This window comes from Phacochoerus africanus, chromosome 2, assembly GCF_016906955.1.
Source record: "Phacochoerus africanus isolate WHEZ1 chromosome 2, ROS_Pafr_v1, whole genome shotgun sequence".
NCBI classification, from domain to species: domain Eukaryota; kingdom Metazoa; phylum Chordata; class Mammalia; order Artiodactyla; family Suidae; genus Phacochoerus; species Phacochoerus africanus.
This window is the reverse complement of record NC_062545.1, coordinates 208,698,513-208,717,225: the sequence shown is the minus strand read 5'-3', so window position 1 is coordinate 208,717,225 and position 18,713 is coordinate 208,698,513. Positions and strand designations below refer to the sequence as shown.

The window sequence follows — 18,713 nt, the reverse complement described above, 5'->3', positions numbered from 1 at the left end:
TTTACGGTAATGAACTCACCAAAATAGCAAACCCGTCCAGGGCCTCTCTGCAGACAGGGTCTTTCCTGAGTGAAGATATTAGAAAACCATTCTGCAAAGGAAAAGCAATACTGACTGGTGACTTCAAGTTTAGGAAAAAATACCACTGTTTGGGTTTTTCTGTTGGCCTCTAACTTTAAACACTTCATTGGCCAGTTGCTAACCAACACAGTTTTTGGCCAAGATCCTGTTTATGTTGGCACCAAATGTATGTATCACAAGCAGTTTGTGTGTTTCTGGGCATGTGTGTATGTGTGTATGAGTCTGTATATGTTACAAATTCCAAAACTTTTGAACACAAGGTTTTGTACTTTTTGAGATGGTTCTGGCCAAGAAAGCTAGCAACTAGCAGGAAGGGCATCCATATGCATTAAGGACTAGCTTTTAGGTCACCCTACCCCATCACAGCCACCCACAGGCATGGCTGGCCTGGTATGGAGCTTTCGGACCTCCCCAGCCCCCTGTCCTCCTGAGATACGACTGAGTGGAGTGGCCTCTGCCCAGTGAAAGGGGCCCTGGGGACATGGGCGCATGCTGTGTCACCTCTGTCTGAGGACCAGAGGGCAAATCATCAGGAATGCTTGGGACCAGGAATTTTCTCCTAGCTGGGGCCAGAAAAGCTCCATGTTTTTGTGGCTTGGCATTAAGCAAACAGCTGCTTTTTTGTTCTCTCCTCAAATTATTTGTCCAAACAAAAGGCAACTGTCGTGGAGAGAAACGTACAATTTTTTCCAGCGTTTGCCCCTTTCTGTGCCTCCTTTCACATCATGCTCTCTGACTCTGTGCATTTCCACAGCTCAGTGTCAGATTTCCAGCTGACAGCAAGGCAGGGTTTGCTGCTCTGGAATGTGAAAGCCAACCTCGGCCTCTCTCGGGCCTCCTGACCCAAGGCAACTTCAGAACTAAAGGCAACTTTCACAGGATGGCACCTTCCCTGTCCAAAATCCCCAAGGATTTCCTAAGTCCATAAATCATGAATTGAGAAACATCCCCTCAGAGACTGAAAGTTTGGGAAAACAGTGAATCCTGAAGGAAAGATGGGTTTCCCCTCAAACTCTCATTTCTTTGGAAAGTGTAGAGACTGAATCTTCCACCTAACAAAGGATTGCGATTTAATTGCAAGTCATCCTTTAGGAAAGACTTGGCTTATCAATTTGTATCTCATTAGAATATGGTAAAATATGCTAAACAGCACAACTAAATGATAGAGAATTTAATCTTGCTCTGAGGCTTGTTTGGATTAGGCCCTGTCCTTATCTCCTCAGCACAGTCATGACTCTCCTTCAAGACTTGGGGCAAATGTCGCCTTTCTGGTGGGGACTTCCCATGTCACCTAACCCAAAGCCACCCTCACCTGCCCTGCAGAATTAGGGTGGCCTTATTCGAGCTCCCATAACTCTCCCAGCACTGGCATGTCACCATGTTTACACTTTCTTCTCCAAAACAATTTCGGACTTGTAGAAAAATTTCAAAAAGAGTATAAAGATTTCCTCTAAACCAGTGTTTCTCAACCTTTCTCTCATTATTGGCCTCCCCTTCTCCCCCAGCCCTTTCTAGGTTTGTTTTTTTTTCCTAATTGCCTTATGCCACAAAATTTTAATACCACAGATCTACTGTAAATATACTTGTGAACTCCATGTATTTCTTAGCTTTACATGGAAAAAGAGTGAGTTTTTCGGTCCCCAGGAACAATTTTCTTTCCTGGGAGTACCATGTTGCCTCATGGAGAATGCATGCTATGTATCCTTTACCCAGATTCCCCAAATGTTAATATTTCCCCGTATTTGCTTTATCATTCTCTCTCTAAATGTGTGCATGTGTATATATGTGATATATATGACATATATAAATATACATCTTTATACATATACACAGGATACATGTGTTTTTTCTGAATTGTTTAAGTTGCAGACATGATGCTAAATGCCTTAGAAAGCATTTCTTGTAAACGAAGACTTTCTCTTTGCATTTTAACAACAAAAAATTTTTTTTAAACATTTCCATCTCCTTCTCATGGCTATAAGTGTCTCAAGGTCTACACCTTGTTTCTTAAGCATCTTTGGAGACTAAGTACCAGGAAATGTCCTGGCATATAGAAGCAACTATTATAAAATAATACATTTCATTAGAATATAGCATATGCCATGCATTTTGATATAATTTCTGTATAGGTTAATTGATATGATTAAATTGTTTTTTAATACAAAATATATAATATAAAATATGTCCTATACATGACGGATATATTTTATGTTATATATTTTGTATTAAATAATGATGCAAAAACACATTTTTATTTGCAAATGAATGGAAATCTCAGGGTCATCAATATAAGCATCAGTCACAATGTATTCTATAGTTTCTGAAGCTGAAAGAAATTGGAAAAGCTGAAAGTTTACAGACTTTGGCAGTTGCTCCCAAAATAGTAAATAACAAAAAAAGAAACTGCTCACCTGATGTCAGTTTCACAGAACGGTACGTGGAGTTGGTTGAGCTTTGCACATGCCACTCAAGTCTCCACATTTGTGCTACTTTTTGGGAGGCAAAAGTGATATAGTAATTTAAACACTGTCCTGTCGTCTTGTGTTCTCTCACAAATATTTATTAGCCACCTTCCATTTGACAAGTAAATATCGGAGTCTCCTTAATTTTGTTTATTTTGTTTTGTTTTGTTTTTCTTTCTTCCTTTTCTTTTTTTCTTTTCTTTTTTTTTTTTTCCTTTTTTTGCTTTTTAGGGCTGCACCTGTGGCATATGCGGCATATGGAGGTTTCCAGGCTAGGGGTCTAATCGGAGCTACAGCTTCTGGCCACAGCCACAGCCACAGCAATGCTAGATCCAAGTCGTGTCTGTGACCCACACCACTGCTCACAGCAATGCTGGATTCTTAAACCACTGAGCGAGGGCAGTGATCGAACCTGAAACCTCATGGTTTCTAGTTGGATTTGTTTCTGCTGTGCCACAATGGGAACTCCTATTTTTTTTTTGTTTTGTTTTCCATATGCTAAAAAAATTTACCTAGCTCACCTTTGCCTTGATTCCCTTGATTGCAAAATGTAGATCAACACATTGTGCCTTGTGCTGCTCTTAAGTCACTGGTTACTATGGTATGGGGTATGCTGGGCACTGATGCTTCATGGATTCTAGAAAGAGGAAATGTAGAACAAGATTCCAGGGACTAGGATGACCCAAATGGGACTTATTCAAAGAATTTGGCATCATAAATGTGAAAATACTCAGTATGAATAAATACCCATCCCATGGAACATGTAGATGATGTACAAAACACGTAAAATATGTATGTCACATTAAGTTCTTTTAAGATAAATGATTTTGATGAATTAAATTTTACCAATAAAACATTGACACTCCTAGCATATATGGAAAAGCCGTTGTTAGTACTTGCTATTCTGACCACTATTTAAACATTTTCTGACCTTCTTGAAGGCTGCCAAATACCACTGTGTCCTTGGGCCTCTTCCATCCCATGCAGCCTGCTCACCAGGTTATCCCAAATATCATGCAAGAGTCCCCAAACTTGGGGGGAAAGCTTGGGTTGGAGAAGCTGAGAAAAAGGCCCTGCGATTCAATGGGTACAGAGTGAGAGTACATCAAAGACTAGTCTTCTCCAAATAACAATGCTCACGATTGCTGTTTCCAAACTTTGTGCCTTTTATTTCCTCTGCCACACATGGCCAGGAGAAGCTATTCACATCTTCCAAGTTCTGGGACAAGACAACCAGGGACAGATCACTATGAGGGCTGAAACAAGTTGTAGCAGAAGGTCCCCTGTCACTGACACCTGAGCTGGAAGGACCACAGAGGAGTGACATCTCACCCTGTAGTTCTCTAGACAAGATAAAGTCCCTGGGAATGGAAGTGACTTGATTAAGGTCACAGAACAAGTTACTGGCAGAGCTAAGACTAAAGTCCAGGTTTGGCCCCTAGGCTGGGCACTGGGATACTTTTTTTTTAAGCTCTGCTGTTGGAAAATTTAAAGATGAATGGATGAGATTATGTTTTGTTTCCACTTCTTCAAAAGAAACAGTCTACATAACTTTAAACACCTTATGTACCATTACTTGAGATGATCAAAGGGCTCAATTAGGTATCATATTAAACTCATTCGACAAAGCAACAGAAAAGGTGTCCTCATCCACTTTTAATTCCCCCATTTTGCAGATGTAAAAAATAGGATCTAGTTGCAGGCAGTTGTGGCACTGTGAGCTTTTGTTGAAGATCTGGCAGAATTTAAACAAAGATTTTCTTTCCTATTTCAGGTGCCTGTGTCATTTCTATTAGATTACAGTGTTCCTTAATGGCAGGCTAGGTATTTTGGACAACTGAGGTTTGATTTTACTTCCTTCTCATGTCCCCTTGTGAGTATCTCCTCTCTAAGCCCTTATGTGCACACATTAGGGTATATTCTGGATCCCTTTTCTTCCCCACAACTAGGCTCTCCCTCTCCTACTAACAGTGGTGTTGCACATACTAGATTTTTTCCAAATCCCTTTCTGTATTTAAACATATCTATCCTGGAGTTTCTGCTGTGACACAATGCATTAAGAATTCAACTGCAGTGGCTTGGGCCACTGCAGACGCATGGGTTTTATCTGCAGCCTGGCACAGTGGATTAAAGGATCTGTCATTGCTGCAGCTGTGGCATAGTTTGCAGCTATGTCTTGGATTCCTTGGCTTCCTGGAAACGTCCATGTGCTGCAAGTGCAGCCATTTAAAAAATATATATATATCCATCTTGCTGTGACTCCCTTATAGCCCCATTCATCTGCTAGGGCAAAATGGCTTCCGATAGGTTCATCATAAAAATAATCTATACCAATGAATAAAACAAGCAATGTGTTAGTCTATTCCTAGAACACAATGCTGTAACTAATTAAATGCACATATGGTCTAAAATAATTCCCTCCCTTGTGGTACACTCAACTGTTTTGAAATTTTAAGTGCCTTTCTTTAAAAAAATTATATTTGCAGTAAAAAGGGTAAGATAAAAAGTAACTGGCTGATTAAAAACTCAGAGAATGCAATTCCATTTTGCAGGAGACACCAGCAATCATTTGCAGGAGATATTGATCAATCAGAGAATGCACATTTCTGAACCAGGTAAGTCCAGGGTCAGGGCTGGAGGTAGGTTTACCTGAAGTCATAACAACATCCAGTGGAACGAGAAGCCTAAAACTCTAGGTCACAGTCTTTACATTCAATTCACCGGAAACTCGGTTGTGTTCCCTAGTAGAGAATTTATGTGTTGCTACTCTAGCCTCTGAACTAGCAGAATTCCAGGAATAAGAAGGGAATGTTTTAAAAGTAAAGCATTGGGTGAAATTCTGGAGCTTCTTTTCCTTCTTCTGTGCTTTGGTTAGTGAAATTTTGTTTGTTTGTTTTTGTCTTTTTGCCATTTCTAGGGCTGCTTCTGTGGCATATGGAGGTTCCCAGGCTAGCGGTCTAATCAGAGCTGCAGCCAATGGCCTACACCACAGCCACTGCAACGTGGGATCCGAGCCACATCTGCAATCTACACCATAGCTCATGGCAACACCGGATCCTTAACCCACTGAGCAAGGCCAGGGATCGAACCCTCAATCTCATGGATTTGTTAACCACCGAGCCACTACAGGAACTCCTGAAATGTTTTTTGGCTATGGAAGAAACACCATATATGGGTCACTGGTTCACCATATATGTCACATTCTGCAGGACTCACTCAAGACTTGGAGTGTGGTATCTTCCACACAAAGCTAGAACAGACTGTTTACCACCCTGTGAGACTGGCTGCTTCTGGGTGATGGGATAGCACCACATAGCACCACGAATACCATAAGTTTAGTCTGTTGCCTCGCTTCTTTGAAAAATTAGTTCCTTAGGCAGGACACAAAAACCAAACCATTAATTCAAATGTGATGATTGAACTTCATCAAAGTTAACTCCTACTCTTTGAGAAACTCTATGAAGCAAATGAAAAGGCTGGAGTTCTCATTGTGGCTCAGTATGTTAAGAAACCAACATAGTATCCATGAGGATGTGGGTTCAATCCCTGGCCTTGCATGGAGGGTTAAGTATCCAGCATTGCTGTATGGCATAGGCCAGCAGCTGCAGCTCTGATTTGACCCCTAGCCTAGGAACTTGCATATGCCACAGGTGTGGCCATAAAAAGAAAAAAAAATGAAAATGAAAAGGTAAGCCACAGATTAGAAGAAATGATTCACCGTATATGTAAGCAAAAATAACTTGTTTCCTGACTATGTAGAGAACTTATACAACTTGGTAATTAAAAAAAAAAAAGAAAGAAAGGGCAAAATTTGAACAGACACTCCACAAAAGATATAAAAAACAGTCAATAAGCCCATTAGAAGATTCTCCACATCACTAGACATCAGGGAATGAAATTTCAAACCATAAAGAAATAGTATACACCCATTAAAATAGTTAAGATAGAAAACATTGACATTACCAAATGTTGGTGAGGATGTCCAGCAACTGGAACTCTCCTGTATTTCTGATGAAATTATAAGATGGTACAATCATTTTTAAAAACAGTTTGTTGGTTTCTTAGAAAGCTAAATATGTACTAACCATATGCCCCCAAATTCCACTCCTTAGTTGTCTATCCAAGGGAAACAAAAACGTATGTCCACATGAATACTCTATAAGAATATTTATAGCAGCTTTATTCAGGAGACTCAAAACCTGGAAACAACCCAAATTTTTATTAAAAGATAAAGAAATAGTTGTATGTCCATACAATGTGTTATCTCTCATTAATAAAAAAGGAAAAAAAATGCTGATACTACCAATAGGTGTGACAGAATTTAAGAATCTCAAAAATATTTATGCTGAATGAAGAAAATCCCAAGAGAGTTCATACACCCTGATTCCATTTATATAACTCTGTGAAAAGATACATCTCGAATGACAGAATCAGTGGTTGCCTGGGGCTGGGTTTGGGGTTGGGATGGGGATTTGTGTAAAGGGACACAAGGGTGGATTCTGGTTTAATGAAAATATTCCTCATCTTGATTGTGCTGTGGTTTTTCATGTGTAGAAATTACTGAAAGTCATTGAACTATATACTAAAATGGGTACATTTTATTGTCTGTGAATTATACCTCAGTAAACTTGGTTTGTTTTTGTTTTTTAATTTTATGGCTACACCTGCAAGTTCCCAGGCCAGGTACTGGATCCGAGCCACAGCCATGATCTACACCACAGCTCCAGCAACACTGGATCCTTTAACCCGCCGCACCAGGCCAGGGATCAAGCTTGCACCTCCACAGCGACTCCAGCCACAGTAGTCAGGTTCTTAACCTACTGTACCATGGCGGGGACTGCCCTAAACTTGGTTTTTTAAAAGGAATGTATAGTCATATGATGCTGACTCTAATCACCTTGTGATTCCTTTTATATATATATTTAATTGGAGTATAGTTGACTTAGAATGTTGTGTTAGTTTCAGGTGTACAGCAAAGTGAATCAGTTATACATATACATATATCCATTCCTATCAGGTCTGAACTCTCCATGGTGAATCTTTTTTCAAGGCTTGACATGGGTTCCATGGAGCATCCTGAATAGCCACCAACACTTCAAGCTCCATTAGATTCATCAGTCGGAAGACCTATTGGCAGAATAACTTGCGCTGTAGCCTGACTCAGCTTCTCCTGCTTTGGACTCCACTCAAATAAAGAGTAACCTTATGCATTACACTGCAACAGGGTCAGAGGAGTACATCCATACACGGTATGTATCAGCCCCAAAGAGAGCCCATAAAAGTATTGCTTGTCCTTAGAGGTGAAGAATGTATAGTATGGCAATTTTTCTTTCACATTGGAGAAAATATTCTAATATCATGGAGACATGAACTTCTAGAACTGTCTCTGAGACCCCTGTATTTCCAATGGAAGTGTCTTCTGACCTTTGATGCACATGTGTTTCAGTGGGATATCGATTTCTGCCTGCTCACCTGGTTGATTAGCCTGCCGTCATCTAAACTGTGGTCCAGCAGAATGTTCTCTGGGATAACAACAAAAATCCCTCTGATCTAAATAATAGCATGTGGCAAAAGAATTAACATAGCCCTGAGGCCAGAGAGGTGAATATGTACTGTTATTCCTGTCAGATCAAAGCAACTGAGAAAATGTATCCACCTGATCAGTAACCATACAGCAGATCTATAGGATAAAGAAACAATGTCTGGAAGAACAGCTTCAATCGTAGTCATAACCAGTTACACTTAAAATAGCACACATCATTTTCCAAGAGCCATCTGTCTTTAGTGGCAGTCACGTGGGCCAGTTGAATAGAGATGGGATAGGGATTGCCATCTTTACAACTTTAAAGCCCTTGTTGGTGGACTAACCTGTGCTGTTCCCCCAGGAATGTGCTATTCCCCTTAGTTCATTATTTTGGTACAGAGGGGAGTGCTACAGGTGTTTCAGCTTTGCCGATCCTATTAGAAAAACTCTCAATAAGTCAAAGAACCAACGTGATGATTCTACCAGTTGCTGAGTATATCTAATCAAACCACATTTTCAGGAACTATGGAAATGACCAAAGAATATCTTCATGGGTATAGTGGGCCCACTGAAAGACTGAAGTGACCCCAAAGTCCATTAATCAATGAAATTCTCTAAGCATCCATTTTTACCTATGGGTTATGGAGGTTTTCTGGAACCCTAATGATTAGTATTAGTTCAGAATCAATGTCCATTAATTCCTGAAAGATCCAGATATTTCTCTTTTTCTAATGTGAAATTATCCGTAACTTGATTTCTGGTGTTCTTACCACTTCTGTTTGTTTCTTGGGTCTGTTATGCTCCATTTGACCATCCCCTAGAGGCTTTTGAGTTCATGATCCTGCTGTAATCCCATGATCCATCTGGTTAGGGCCAAGGTGTTTTGTAGTTTGCTATTCCTACAATATAGGTTAAATTCAATTCAGCATATTTCCTGGGTAGAGATGGTATCTACACAGCACTCTGTGCAAGGGAAGAGATTCACTAGGCAGTAGCTATACTTTGGTTACACCCGTGGAACGCCAAATGCTGGAAAGACAGAGGTGAATGCAACCAGGCCGTTTCCCTTAAGGAGCGTGGCCTGGGAGGATAATGTAGAACTTACTGGAGCTTATGCTTCCGGGATTGCCTTGAAAAGCCAGCATCCCTGATTGAAAAAAAGAAAGAAAGAAAGAAAAAAAGGTTCCTGTTTGAAGTATGTACAGGCAAGGCAAATTAAGGCTGGGGGTGGAATGCCCAGTGTTCTTTACAGATCAGAGTTCTGTCCTTTCTCAGATGTGGGGGGTGCCCCACCCCAGCTGACATCCCCCAAAGCAGCACCCACAGAGCAGGTTGCTTGGGGGAGAGAAAGAGTGATCAATGGGGAAACCCCACTCTTCAGTTTAGGCAATAATTATTACCTTATTTTCAATGTGACTTTTTGAGGTGTAGGAATCAGCTGGGTGGGATGTCTTAGGAGAAAACACTCTGGAATGAACCCCACTCTGTGAGGTGGCCCATGAAATGACCACAGTAAAAATCACTTGCCCAAGTTCACAGACAGAGGAATGGGATTGGTTAGGGGGTGGCAGTGGAGGCCTGTGGCGGAGCTGGGGTGAAAGGGCTCAGGGGGTCCACTGGGGGCATGAGACAAAGGTTTCTGTGACACCACATGCATCCAGAGGGTCCCTGCTGCCACCAAAGGCTTTCCCTGCTCCCAGTGACTTCTCAGGGTCTGTATAGCACTGAGGATAACCTGCTTTTGCTTGATTTCTCTTGTTTTTGTTTTTCTGTTTTTCAAAAATGATCACCAAATTCCCATCATTCTTTATGTGCAACACCCATTAAACCTAAGCGATTCTCCAAGACAAAGAAAACACCATGTCTGGGGACATGTGCCAATAAGAAGTACACGACCTTCTCTTGCTGGGGCACTGGTATTTTTAAAGCAACAAATGCATGATATTGAATATCCCATCCAGGCTCCCTTCCGAGCAGATCCAACAATTGTCCCGGGGAAGAAACAATCTGGGAAATGCCCCCAAACCATTATGGGGTGCCCACAAAAACAGATCATCAAATTCCTCTCCCTCAAGAGGAAGGCAGGAGGCAGGGTGTGTGTGTGGCAGAGCGGGGGGCGGTCAGGGCACTTGGGATCTACCATGTCCCCTTATCAGCACAGGTGAGGATGTTGGACCTTTTCCTCACCCCTGTAAAAACACAAGACGAAACACAACTTCTCTCCAAGAATGTTTTCCACCCAGAGGTCTTTGCCTTAAGGCAAGACCATCCACTCTTCTGGCCCCTGCACAGGCCTCCCGGCAGCCGAGCGCCCTCCTTTGGCTAAGTAAATAACTGAGGGCCAGGGCTCACGAGCAGGTGGAACCGAGCCTGTTGGGGTCATCCCTGCCACCCTGGCTCCTCTGCTGGCCAGAACCCCTGCCATAGCCTTGCTTATCCTTTGTTTTCCAGCAGCAAGTGGAGGCTAAGGTGGAGGAAAGGGAAACGTGATCTCCAGTGAATTGCAGTATTTTGCTTTCTCTAATCCTATTCAGGTGGTGACTGTAGCAAAAAAGAAAAACAGGCCAATATACAGGATGGATAAAAACCCCTGATTATTACCTCGACGAATGTGCACTGGCTGAATTGAATTCAGGTCCCAGGGACTCCTTATTAATGGGTCCCAAGTTCTGACAAGGCTCAAAGGTGGGGCTTCTGGGAAGGTGGCGCGGGGGTGGGGGGGGGGGGGGCAGCCATGGGAGAGTGTCTGCCCTGGAGAGGAGCTGGGCCCAGAGCAGGCAGCCTCTGAGCCTGGCCCAGACCACAGCTGGCCTGGGGCCGGGCTCCTTCAGGACTGCCTACTGCACACCTGCGGCCTGGCCTCTCTCCTCTCAGAGCTGTGCTGCTGCAATTTATTCCCCCCTGGAGCCTCCCCAAGGCCAGGCTGGGGGAGAGGCTGTGGGGGGATGGCGCTCCCTTTCCTCCACCCCGCAGCAAAGGGAGTGAAAAACAGTCTTGCATGAATAATACGCCTTCTCCTTTGCTCTTTTTGAAGAGCTCAGAACACCTAGCAGACAGGACACGCTTCACCCTCAACTGCTCCCTGAGGCTAAATCAGGCTTTGATTCCCCACCCCACACTCACCCTGCCCTTTTTTTTTTTTTTTGGAATAGATGAAGAAATGACAGCCCAGAGCAATTGGACTCTGGGAGTGAGCTGGGTTCTGGTAACAGGAAGCAGACAGGAAAGAGCTAATGTGGTAAGAGTCGTTTATGGAGGCAGAAAGTTGGCTTAGTCCATGCTCAGTCCACAGAGGAACACAAAGGAGATCACAGCCATTTAAAACGCCCCGGTCTATAGGGTACCTTGCCTCAGAAGCTGGTCAGCTAATAGGTTTTTTTTTTTGTCTGTTTTGACTAGCAGGAAGGTTCTCTTCTGAGAGGATGCGTCTAGGTCACATAGAAATACAATCGCTGCTAAGCAATTGCAAAGGCCACAAGGAGGACTGCTTCTTTCAAACTGTTGAGCTCAGGAAATGAAGGCCAAAATTCCCTGTTCCAGATGTTTCTGCCAAATGGATGAAATAAGAGTTCCCATTGTATCTCAGTGGGTTAAGAACCCAAGTAGGATCCACAGAGACATTGGTTGGATCCCCTGGCCCCGCTATGGTGTAGGTCACAGATGTGGCTTGGATCCCTAGTTGTTGTGGCTGAGGTGTAGGCTGGCAGCTGCAGCTCCGATTCGACTCTATCCTGGGAACTTCCCTATGCTTCAGGTATGGCCCTAAAAAGAAAAAAAGGGAAGAAAAAAAAGAAAAAAAGAAGACGAGAGAGCCCAGTATTTCTATATGGTAGATTCACCCTCAGGTGGATGTGACTAGTTTCTCCTCTTCCATGGGCTTTGTTACTGTGCAGACTCTCGCTAACCATTCTAGCTGCCCCAGTCTTTCCTTTACCATACTACAGCAGGAGTGATCTTTTATAAAACCAAAATTTGATCATGCCCCTCTTATACTTAAAACATTCAGTGGCTTCCCATAGACTTCAACGTAAAATTCAAACTCCTTGGCACAGCAGGACAGACCCATTATCTATCCCGTCAGACTCAGGAAACTGCCTGCCACCTTTAACACTCTGGGCTCATTAAGTCACTCATTTCAGAAATTGGACTGTCATTTATTAAAGGGTTAATGTTTTCCAGCAGGTTTGCCAGTACTGGGAATGTGCCACACCTGGTAGTGCCTAAACATGATCTGTCCGAGACTCATGGAATCCACCTCTAACCCTAGAACTTACCTCTTTCTCTCCCTGTAACTCCCTCCTCTTCCACCAGCCAGCTCTGTATATTTTCTCCTTCTTCATCTTTCCCTAACGCCACTCTTGAATGTGCTTATAGCACCTGGTACTGTAATTGGGTAATATATCTCCCCCTTTGTGTATGAGATTTTTGAGGACAGGAGCTATGTCTTGTTCCTAGCCCCCAGTTCATGGAAGGTGACTCTCATGGTCCTGGGTCCACAGCTACATTGGCTTTGGCCAACACAGGAGAGTGGGGGATCTGGAAGAGAAACCGCTAAACACAACTGTCCCTTGTTTTTTCCTTGGTGTCATATCTGGAAGTGAAGTCTAGAATTGCTGCTACCCTCTTGCTCTCCAAGTGACACTAACTTTAGAAAGAAGCCTATGGAGTTCCTGTCGTGGCTCAGCAGTTAACGAACCCAACTAGTATCCACGAGGATCTGGGTTTGATCCGTGGCTTTGCTTAGTGGGTTAAGGATCTGGTGTTGCCATGAGCTGTGGTGGAGGTCCCAGACACAGCTTGGATCCTGTGTTGCTGTGGCTGTGGTGTAGACTGGTAGCTGTAGCTCCGATTCAACCCCTATCCTGGGAACTTCCATGTGCTGGGGGTGTGTCCCTAAAAAGACCCCCCCCCAAAAAAAAAAAACCCGTGATGAGGACAGCAGTGGGGCACAGGGTCCCCAGTAGGGAACCTCAGCCTGGGATCCTCCTTCATCAGGACTTGAAGCTATTTGAATAGCAAATTTCTCATGGTTTAAGTCACCTGATTCAAGGTCTTTCCTTCCCTTCTCCTTTTTCTTTCCCCTCCTTCATGTCTTCCTCTTTTCCTTTAAATTTTTTGCTGCCAAAATCTTCCTAACTATAACTCAATACCAGTTGTTGGTTGGACCTGGCAACTGAGTTCAATTGATGACATCTAGAATTAATTATATTTTTTTGTATGTCTTATCTTCCCTGCTAAACAATAGGTTCTTTTATGGGGGAAACATTACCTTGACCCAATTTGTTCTATCATTCTCCTCTCCCAAGTGTCTGCTAATGCCCATTACACAGAAAGGAGTTCCAAAAATGTTGAATCAAAATCAATTGAATTGTCTTAAATCATTCTTTTTCTCATTTTTCTTAACCCTCCATTTATGACTTATCTTTGTACAAGGTAATTTAGTGTTGTATGCTGTACTGTGGTTCTCACATTGTTTCCCACTGAAGGTCTGGCACCCGCCAAGGAGGTGTTAAGGTTCCAGAGAACAGCATCTAAGTCTCGTATTTCTTTCGTCTCCCTTATGATTCCCAGCATTTGTGAAGCTCATCGAGGCATCTAATAACTTCCTAATGAACTTTACACAACATTGCATCCTCTTCTATGTTTATCTCAGTTCCTTGCTGGCAGACATTCTCACCTTCTTCTTCTTTGCCCTACGCCCTGCAGGCATAGAGCTGGCATCAATAAAGCCTTTGTGACTAATGGACGAGAATATTAAAATATTGTCTCCCCACAGATCACAATTCCACCAAGTGGTTTTGGTCAACTTAAATCTGTCAAGGACCAGTGTTCTGGAGGTGAAACTAACATTTGAAAGTATCATTTGGGGTGGGGGGCTGTTTTGGAAGTGACACCACACACTGATATCCTTTCTTAACCATTGAGACTACTTTGCTATTTTCTGTGGGTAGTTATGGAGCCTAGTTTTCTTTCTCAGTCTACCAAACATTTCTATTTTTGATGGTCTGGGTCTCTAAAGAAGTCTGCAGTCACAGCTACTGTTTGCTAAAAGAGCACCTGGCACCCTGTTTCCAGTCCTATGAAGATCCTCTGCTAAGATACTCTGGCTGCCTGTGTTTCACATCTTGCCACGTGACTGAGATTCAAAAATATATCTCAGCAGTTTAAATTATTTACGCTGCCTCCTAACAAACAAACAACCAGGAAATGGTAAATATAGGAACCTATGCATTCCCATATTTCACCACCACTTTAAACACAGTTTCTCCCATCTCGGTAATGGATTTTGACACTGGTTATAATATGGTATTTCACAGAGAAAACATTTTAAAACTTAAAACCCAAAGAAAGCAGGGATTGAGTAACAATCAACAAATTTTTCCTCATTTTTTCTTTCTTATTTTATATACCTGAGTGGCCTAGCCCTTCTCTCCAAATCTGATGAACAGGTTTTCCCTTTGAAGAATGGTTATGCATTCTTTGCCTTATTTAATTTCCACCCAGGTATGTGAAGGTGGTGGTGAATTACATGTGTGTTTAGGTGCTATGGGCTTCCATAGTATATACAAGGGAATGTGAAAGAGCAGGGCTCTTAAAGGACCATACAATGAATGAGAATATCCCAACCTAAGGAAACATTGGACATGAGCGAAAATGTGAGATATCGTGCTTCATGCCCTAGGAGATAAAAGATAGATAAGACATATTTAGACTCTCCAGGTACATTATGGGCTATAAGTAATTCCAAAAAGGGGGGGGGAAATGGCTTTTTTTTTTTCCCAAAATGGAAAAAAAAATTATTACGAAAGTAATTCACTGCCATAAAAAGTAATTTAAAATAGAAATGTATTTAACGGAGAGAGTGAAATTTCTACTTCTCCATCTCTAATTCCAGAGATATATATCATTAAGAATTTTGTTGAGGAGTTCCCACTGTGGTACGATGGAATCGGCATTGTTTTGGGAGCACTGGGACACAGGTTCGATCTGGGCCTGGCACAGTGGGCTAAAGATCCAGTGTTGCCACAGCTGCAGCCCAGGTGGCAGCCAAAAAAGAATTTTGTTGAGCCTTTTAGAATATTTATGTAGTGGGATCATAACATATGGTTCTTTAACGTGTATCAGTACTTACAGTTATGTGTTTGTTTTACTTCTTACTGGCTGTGTACTATTCCATTGTATGTGTGTAACATAATGTCTCTTACTGACAGTTGAATTCAGTTCTCTGAGTTTTTTTTAAATTGAAATATTATGATTTACAATGCTATGTTGTTTTTAGGTGTACAACAAATGATTCAATATATTCATAGATAATACTTGACAAAATTTGTTATAAAATAGTAGCTCTATTTCTCTGTGCTGTACAATCTATCCTTGTTTCTTTCTTTGAGATTTTTTTTTAACTCCATTAGAAACAGTGTTGTAGAGTTCCCATTGTGGCTCAGGGGGTTAAGAACTTGACATAGTATTCATGAGGATGCGGATTCAATCCCTGGCCTCATTCAGTGGTTAGGTTCCGGCATTGCTGCAAGCTGCAGTATAGGTCACAAACGAGGCTCAGATCCCATGTTGCTGTGGCTGTGTTGTAGCTCTGATTAGACCCATAGCCCAGGAACATCCATATGCCACAGGTACGCCCCTAAAAAGAGGAAAAAAAAAAAGAGAGAGAGAGACAGTGTGTTATAGTGAACATTCTTGTTTATTTATTTTTCTGCACTTGCTGAACAACTTCTTGGGAAGATCATGGAAGTAACAATGGAATTTTGGTAGAGCCTGGAGGATGGAAACTACAAGGTGTACTTGGGGGTCTGTGAATAGACTTCCTAGGGTAAAGTGCAGATTTTGTGGTCTCCATCTTGTGCAATTGACTCAATAAAAAATTAAGATGTGGGAGTTTAGTTTGCAGGAGAACATTAAGTTATGGCGGTTTAGACATTTTGAGTTTGCAGAGATGCCATGATACCTAAGAAGAAATATCCACATCTTTCTGGTAATGGAGGGTGCTGGGTGGCTGGGAACTACCAGAGGCAAGGAGGCATCAGAGTTTCCAGGAAGCACTGGGAAAGCTCTGAAACACAAAAGAGGCATTAGGAAGGATAGTGCCTGACTGTGAGGGAAGTCAGGAGGAACCACATCCTTATCTAAAAAACTGGGACAACAATTCCACCCCTCAGGGTTAGTATGAGCCCTAAGTGAAATAAAAGGCAGTTTTCCTATACCGTCATTTCACTGCATTATGAACTTCCTCTGTAGGCCCCGAATCATGGTCATCAAAACAGGGCTCTTGGAGATGTTCGTTTATGGAACGAAGACGGTGGGTTACGAAGACCTTTTCAGGGAGCAACTGTGAAGTAACCGAAGGGGGTTGGCTCTGTTTTCTCAGTGATTCAGTGGAAAATGAAGAGTTACCTCCAAAGATGGGAATCTGGTCTAAAGACTTCAGGGCACTTTCACATCTGTGGTTACTGAGCTGAATTTTCCCTTTTATCTGTTTCAACACCCACCCCCACCCAATTACAGAGACTTGTTTTTGCTTTTAGAGCAGAAAGGAAGGATGGGACGACACACTCCAAATATTTAGTTAGTTGCAAAAGTATGCAAAAGTGTTATTTCAAAGCACCTTCAAGTACTGGGTTTCTTGAAATAAGAAACTCTATCATCTTGCTCTGCTGTGTTCCCTTTGGCAGGAACAATAACCATCCACTTCAAGGGCAAAACACTCAGCTCTTTGCGGGGAAAGAATAATAGCCGGAGAGTTGGGAGAGGGAAATTGCAGGCTCAGCTCTCCCCATCCAGGTGGGACCACTTCTCTGGGCCTTGTGATGCTGATGAGTAAAATGAGAGGGCTGAGCATGAAGCCTTTATGTTTCTTGAGGGTAAGACATCACGACCTCTTGTCCACAGATCCCTGGTGAGGTTGATGGGACAGTAGCAGGAACCTTGTTTTGTGGATTTGGAAATGGAAACCCAAGAGGTGAGTGACTTGGGAACACTGAACATGATTTCCCCCCTCAGAGATGAGACCAGGACTAATGTCTGCCAGCCGATTTCTAGCAGGAAACACAATCTTCTGAAAGATTCTGAATTTGGTGGGGATGGAGACTTCCAGAAAGTCAAGTGTCTGCTTCCTTCATGTGGACCACTGCCTCCCCCTCTGTGGCAGCCCCTGCTATTTCTTCCCTGTCACTCCTTCTTTACACTCTTGTTCCAGCCAGACCAGACTACTCTGAGTTCATCTTACGGCCCCACCTCCTGGTCTTTGCATCAACTAGATATACATACGTGCATGTATGGATTTTATTTGGGGCTTGGAAAACTCTTTTCCCCATTAGTCCTTTTCTCTAGTTAACTCCTCCTCCTTCAGCCTTTTATTCTGTCTTTTACCTCTTTCTGATAGCTTTTCCCAACTCTCCCTCCAAACTGTGATGGAGACCATTTCTCTGGACTTTCTAAATTATTGTGATGATGGTATTTACTCCCATATGATAAGTCCCCATTAACTCATGGAACAGATGAGAAATATACTTGTTGGTTGTCCCAAAATTGCAATGGCTTAAATCAGATAAAATCTTTCCTTTCATGTAATAAGAAATGTAGAATTATGCTCTCCAGAATTGATGTGATAGCTTTAATGTCAATAAGGACCCAGGTTCTTTAGAACTTTTTGTTCCAGTATCCTTAGTGTTGCCTCATGATTCCAAGATGGAAGCTGGAATGCAAGCCATTCTATCAGTAAAGGGGGCAGGAACTAAAAGGAATGTCTCTAAGATGAGTCAGCCCCCTTTATGAAATTTTCCTCTAAGTTCTGCCAAAGATACCTCCTTGCCTATCCTTAGCTGGTAAATATAGTTCCTTAGCATCCTGAAAACCACTAATGCCCTTGGTAAGGTAGAAGGAGAGAGGAGCTGTTTGGTAGGCATTCAACATCTCTGCCGTCTGAGCTACTCAAGATGTGGTAGGCAGCCCATGTCAGTCTGTGAGCAGATAAGTACAGCAGTATAAGAGTTTACAAACTTTCCTAGCAACTTGACCTTGCCGTGACAGTGGTATCTATCCACAATGGGTGGACAGTAAAATAATAACAGCTCATTCTTTTCCACAGAGTCTGAGAAGCCCTATGTGCCACAAGTACTCTGTCTGCCCCAGGCCACTGCCAGCATCACGAGGCCAGGTAAGCTTTGTTCTCTATCGTATTCATGGGTTCTGCTACGATGCCTAATGAAGAGGTGCCTCATGAACCTTGAGTCAAGATAAGCAGTGGATGGATATCTTTGTTAACATCTTGTTCTTGCTTAGCTTACCTGCTCTGATGTGTCTGAATTTCTCTCCTCTCCTGTGTCTCTTCATGACCTCCTTTGCTTGCTTCTTTCTTGCCCTACTGTCAGCATCTCTCAGCTCCTTCTTTCTCTCCCAACCCTTGAATGTGTAAACTTCTTAGGCTTCAGCCCTGAGCCCTCTGTCTCTCTCTTTCCACACCCACTCCCCCTGGGCTCACCTGCTTCAGCAGCTTTCAGGCTCCTGCGGGAGAAACCCCCCCCAGATCCTGGCCCCAGGCTGAACCTTCTCCTGGCCCCTGGTATCTTCCAGGTGCTCGCTGGAGTAGGTCCAGAATTGAAATCTCTCTTCTCCTCAGTCAGGCTTATGGT

At 42.7% G+C, this 18,713-nt stretch overlaps 1 long non-coding RNA gene across 1 annotated transcript; it reads left to right on the top strand.

Annotated features, from left to right (window-relative positions):
• The first annotated feature begins 5,102 nt into the window (after positions 1-5,102).
• LOC125121269 (uncharacterized) lies at positions 5,103-18,232 on the top strand. Its single transcript, XR_007133419.1, has 4 exons — positions 5,103-5,158; positions 7,594-7,792; positions 16,972-17,041; positions 18,170-18,232. It is a non-coding gene; the product is annotated as an uncharacterized LOC125121269 (long non-coding RNA).
• The last annotated feature ends 481 nt before the right edge of the window (positions 18,233-18,713 follow it).